Source organism: Rhinolophus sinicus, linkage group LG13 (assembly GCF_036562045.2).
Source record: "Rhinolophus sinicus isolate RSC01 linkage group LG13, ASM3656204v1, whole genome shotgun sequence".
Taxonomy (NCBI): Eukaryota; Metazoa; Chordata; class Mammalia; order Chiroptera; family Rhinolophidae; genus Rhinolophus; species Rhinolophus sinicus.
Genome location: NC_133762.1, coordinates 54,128,670 through 54,134,972, shown reverse-complemented (window position 1 = coordinate 54,134,972; position 6,303 = coordinate 54,128,670).

Genomic DNA, 6,303 nt, shown 5'->3' with positions numbered 1-6,303 from the left:
TGCTAATTAGGTAGATGAAAGCATTTTTCAGATTCTGAGTAGAAAATCCAGACTTAAGCTTCTGAGGTGACACCATCCAATGCAGGTTTGCCCCACAGTGAGGATGCCTGGAATCTTTCCCTAATCATCTGTGGTCCAGTTACCAAAATGCCCAAGTTTGTTTCTGTTTCCAAAAAGGCATTGCATATTATCTGCTTGATACATGCTAATTGGTTTGTAATGCAGATTAATTAAAAAATAAATCTGCAGAAGAGGAGAGAAAGTACTTGGTTTAGTCGGGAAATCTTGCAACTCACTGGCCAGGTGACTTTGTGTCTAGGTTGTTGCAAGCTGAAGACAATAAGTACTTTCTGGTATTTAATTATTAAGATCATAGGTTCTCTTAATTTTGTTAGAAATAGCTTCCTGCTACTCCTTTGGAGAAATAGAAGGAAAAAACAAAGAAAAGTAAAGTATTTACTCAATGATAGGAAATGGTGCAGCGGGGCAGAGTCATTGTTCTGTCTTCTATCCAGAGGAAGCTCTTTCCTCTGTTGGTAAAAACAACTCAACAGCAACATGAAAACACTTGAGCTTGATCCTTGAAACAAAAAGAAAACACTGTACTACTCAAAACAGACACTATCGCTATGCTTTGACTATTAATCAGTTCTGCTGTTAAATGGGTTTTATTTTTCCTAAGTGCATTTCAAACTGTCAATGAGGCAGAATAGGTCATATTATCTTTGAACCTTTGCTAAATTACGCTGTCTGCTTTGTTGACAAATCCCATACTCTGTGTTTCTTAGTGTTTTTAGAAGATGATCCTGATTATTTCTTGCATGCAGCTTGGATTTCTAAAATGCCACTGTATCAGAAGTACAAAAGACAATTAGGAATACTATGAAAGTACCAAGAACTATTGATAAGAATAGTTATGTTACTTTGCATAGGAGTGCAGGGCTTTTATGCTTGCAAAATACTTTCACATGCATTAGGTCACACATTCTGCTGAGCCTCGCAGAGAGCTTCTGCTTTTAGGATGGGCTTTTCCAAGCCCTTCTGCTGATGGAGTCTGAGTCCTAGCATTGAAATCATCCCAGCACTGATGATACTCTACGGACTAATCCTAGAGTCGGCAAAATGCTTGCCTCCCTGTTTTTTTTCTATTGCTTATTAGTAGTCTCAAAAGAATACTTGAACGTTTGTTCATTTATTCAGTTAGTCTTTCACACAAAATCATTAGGCACCAATATCTGCAATGTGCGTGATTGTGGGGAAACATATGTCCCTACTCTCAGGTAGCTCAGTGTAATGGCAATGTCAGACAGACAAGTCAAGGCCCCAGAAACAATGGTGTAATAGCCTTGTTGGAGGTAAGCATGGACAGAAACCAACCAGCTCGGCTTGAGATGGTCAGCAAAGGCTTCCAGTGGGTAAATCATTAGGGATGAGTGTCTTTAGCTGGGAGAATGGATGGTAGATGGGAAGAAAACGGTGTTTCAAGGAGAAGAATTGAAAAACAAAGATTTGTAATCCCCTCACCTTCCCCCTTATCCCCAACCCCCTTCCATCTAGCAACCCTCAGTTTTTCCTCTATGTCTCTGAGACTGTTTCTGATTAGTTCATTCATTTATTCTTTTCTTTAGAGTCCATGGATTAGAAAGCACAATTGGTAACCATAAGATTGCCACGGGGATACAAAAATCAATTTGGGGAATGTAAGCAATAATGTTGTAAAGATTTTGTAGGGTATCTGATGGACACTTGTCTCATTAGGGAGACCACCTCAGGGATGATGTAGATGCCTGATCACTGCACTGTACACCTGAAGCTGAAGCTGAACAATAATGAATGCCAACTACAATTTCATATATATATACATATATATATTATATACATTATATATATATTATATATATATTATATATATTATACATATATATGGTTACAAGTAGCGGAGTACAGCATTAGGGATAGAGACAGTGGAAATGTAACGGCTGTGTGCGATGTCAGAGGGGTAGTAAATGGGGGGAGGGGGGCCATCACTGTGTGAGGGATATAAATGATAAATGTCTAACTATTACATTCTTTTGTGCACCTGAAACTAATTAAAAAAAAAAACGTTAAAAAAGAAAAGAAAAAACACCCAAAAAAACCGACAAAGATTTGATGCCCCAAACAGCATGGCCTATACCCAACTGCAACACAGCCATGCATTTTGAATTCTACTAAGATGCAGTTATTTGTTTAACTCTTTATTATGGAAATTAACAAACATACACAAAAGTAGAGAGAATGGTTTAATGAAGTCCTGCAGGCCCACTACCCAATGGCAATGATTTTGTGTTATTAAAAAACACACCAAAATTCATATCTGTTGTTAGCTTAATGGCTTCAGGAGAACACACAATAGAACAAAAGAGAGGACCCAGGAACATGGCCATGCTGATGTGGAAACTTGGCAAATGGTAGAGCTGGCATTGCAGATCTGTGGGGAACAGAATGGAATATTCAATGAATAGTTTTGTGATAATTAACTACATACAAAAAATAAGTTTGGGTCCTTCCTCCACAATATATATAATTGTAAATTCCAGGTTGGATTAAAGATCTGAATATAAAGTGCAAATCATTAAACTATTTTGAAGAAACTATAGAAAAATATTATTATGGACTTGGGGTAGGACAGTGTTAAAAATCACAAACTTTAAAGAAAAAGTGGTAAATTTAACTATATTAGAACAAAACACTCATGTTCATTATAGGCCAAGAAAAATTAAAAAGACAAGACAGAGTTTGGGAAAAAAGAATCTGAAGTATATATAATCAGCGTAAATGATCAAGACTAAATTCCAGAATATATAAAGAACTCTTACAAAGATGAATAATCCAACAGAATAATAAATTAATTACATGAACAGTCAGTTTTTGGAAAAGGAAACATGAATGGTCAATGAACATATGAAAATACTTTCAACCTTATTAGTAATCAGGAAATTCAAATAAAAACCATAATGCTCTAGAGAGTGTTACATAGAAGGATTCACTGGTAATTTTAATGTTTTATATTTTAAGCTGGATGATGGGTACATGACGTTCATTTTATTAATCTATATGCCTCATTGTCTATGTGAGGCTTCATATATACAAGCATATATATATTTGTGATATATTTATGTATACAGCAGGTTCTTGAACAACATCATTTTGTTACAATGTTGATGAGACAAAAAAAAACTGATTCCCAGCTGGGGTTACTATCTGTGTATAGTTTGCATGTTCTCCCCTTGTCCGCATGGGTTTTCTCCTGGTACTCTGGTTTCTTCCTACATCCCAAAGACGTGAGTGTGAGGCGAATTGGCATGTCTCCATGATCCCAGTGTGGGTGAATGTGGGTGTGAGTATCAGTGTGCCCTGTGATGGAATGGCAGCCTGTCCATGATGGGTTCCCACCTTGCACCCTGAGCTGCCAAGAGAGGCTCCAGCCACCTGAGACCCTGAACTGGAATAAGCAGGTTGGAAAAGAATTCTCTTGCTTTTATTAATTTTTCTTAAATGTCTGTATAGCTCACATTTATTTCAACGTTTAATATCAGAAATGTGTTGGGTCTTTATTTAGAAGTTTGGTGATGTTTTTGTAACCAGAAATATGCCATAGGAACTTAACTTTTTATCAGTTAGCCTATGGTAAAGTTGGTTTGTTATATATCATTTCACTTAAATTTGAAGTTTCCAAGAACCTATTGACAACGTTAAGTGAGGACTTACTGTATATACACATAGTTAATATGTATGTTTCATTTCATTAAATTAGCACAAAACTCTTTGCAGGGTTTAATTATCTACTCTGAGCACATTACTTAAGAACTGCATTGCATGAGAACAACGCAATTGAATTTGGTTCTTCCCCAGAAACCAAAATGGACATAATTCAGTACCCACTGGTTTAGAGGACAAATTCAGAATTTAGCGTATGCTGAGTGTAACTAGATGGGTGATCCTCAGACAAGTCATTAAACCTCTCTTGACCTCAGTTCCCTGATTTGTAAATGGAAGGCTTTCTACGAAAGGCCCACCGGCATTGCCTCTTGCTTTACAATTCTGTATTATGGCAGCTTTTATCAAAGTGTCCTGGGAAGAATCCATGAGCTGCTAATCAGCATTACTTAAGATGAGAGCTCTGTTATCAAACAAATTAGAATCACGTATCATTGTAATGCGTTGACCTTTTGGGAGTGTGGGTGTGCAGTTTGGAGGTAGGGAAGGAACAGAAATGCTTGTGGGATAGAGAAGCCAGGGTGAGGATTGAAGGCATGTTCCCTTGTGTGGTCCCACTTCTGGTTCCCAGGGCATGGGAGTCATTTATTTGACAGACATTTATTCAATCCCTTTGTGCAGCCAAACACAATGAGACACAGGAGCAGGGGCAGGGAGACCTTTAGTTCCACGCTTTCCAAGCTCCTTCTTTGGAAGCACGCTCAGGTCGAGGCCATATATTGCTTTGGCTTGTGAGAGAAAACAAAGCCAGCTGGCTGCACCTGCTTCCTGCTCAGAGCTTACCAGAGGTAATTGAAATCAGGAGAGGCTCATACACAGCATGGGTGCCTTCCTTTGTGAGGCTGGTAAGCAGCTTCAGCCTGGGTTTTTATTTTCTGCCAAAAGCAACTGTGTAATGAATACCTGTGTGTTCTTGGGTACTTCACTCAACCCACCCTGGGTTTCATCTTTAAAAAGAGGAGGCTTGATAAGATTATTTCTGAAGCTGTTTCTTGCTTATTCATTACCTACGACATTTATTAATGTGGCCTTTCAAAGGCTCTTAGGACTTCACTGGAGACATCACTGTAGAAGTAGTCAACCAGGACATGGTTTAGTACCATGTTTCCCCGAAAATAAGACCTAACCATAAAAGAAGCCCTAGCATGATTTTTCAGGGTGACATCCCCTGGACATAAGCCCTAATGCATCTTTTGGAGCAAAAATTAATATAAGACCCGGTCTTATTTTCGGGGAAACACGGTAAGACATTCAATAATAGTTATTGAGGACCTACTATGTGGAACACTGTTTGCAATGTTGGGAAAACAGCAGTGAACAAAATTAGACAAAGTCCCTTCTCTTGAAAAGGTTAAATTTTAATGGGAGGGGACAGACAATAAACAAACAACAAAAAATAACATACATAAATATCAGATAATATGAAGTGCTAGAAAGACTACTGTCGTGCGGGGTGGCCGGCGGGGTCTTTGCTCCTGCTCCCCAGAAGAGAACGCAGGATATGGTGAGGCCAAAAAGGAACACCCACGGAGCCATAAGTAGGGGAGTCATATCACTATATTCTCTCTGGCGACATCCGCCTCTCTGCAATCCGCTCTTGTTAGCTCAGCCACCATCTTCTTGCTAGCCCCCATTCTGCTGCTAGCGTAGCCACAGCAGTTATATTAGTGGCCAATGGCTCACTGGTTACAGCTGACGGCCAAGGAGCCCCAGCTGATGGCCATCCAATCACAGTTGATGGCCATTTACTACCTGAGCCAGCACTTTTCCACGTGAGGCCGAGAGCCTGGAAACTGCTTTCTGGGGCTCTGTCCCCACAACTACTAAATAGAATATGTGCACAGAGAGTAGCAGCAAGGGGTTATTTTGTGTAGGAAGTTCAGAGAAGACCTCTCTATGGAGGTGTCATTTGAGCAAAAAATTAATTGAGGGGAAAGGTGAGCCACTCTTTTGGTGGGAAGAGTATTCTATGTAGAGGAAGTGACATGTACAAAAGCCCTGGGGTGGTAGTGTATCTGGTGTGTGCAAGAAACAGCATGGCATGAGAATAGTAGCTGGAAATTAAATGAGGGAGCTAGTGGGAAGAGGTGAAAATTCTGAATTTCATCCAGAATGGCTGGTAAGTCAAAAGAGAACTGAGAAGAGAATTGATGTGATCTGAAAAATATTTCAGAGAAAAGATTCTTCTGGCAGCTGAAAGGACAGTAATCTATGGGGGGTGTAAAAGGAGGGTGGGGAGCAGGCATCCAATTGGACACTCTACAGCAACCCATAAGAGGGGTGTCACGCAGGGTGTCATGCGGGGTCTCTGGTCCCACTCCCCACATAAGAATGAAGGACATGGTGAGGGCAAAAAGGAACACCCACGGAGTCATAGATGGGGGAGTCATACCACTATAGTCTCGCTGGCGGCTGGGTTGGAGGCACAGGAAGCAGGAGCCACACGATCCACAATCCACACTCTGCTGTGCTAACTGCAATCCGTGTTTGCCAGCTACCATCTTCTTGCTAGCCCCCATTTTCTGCTTGCGTAGCCACAACAGT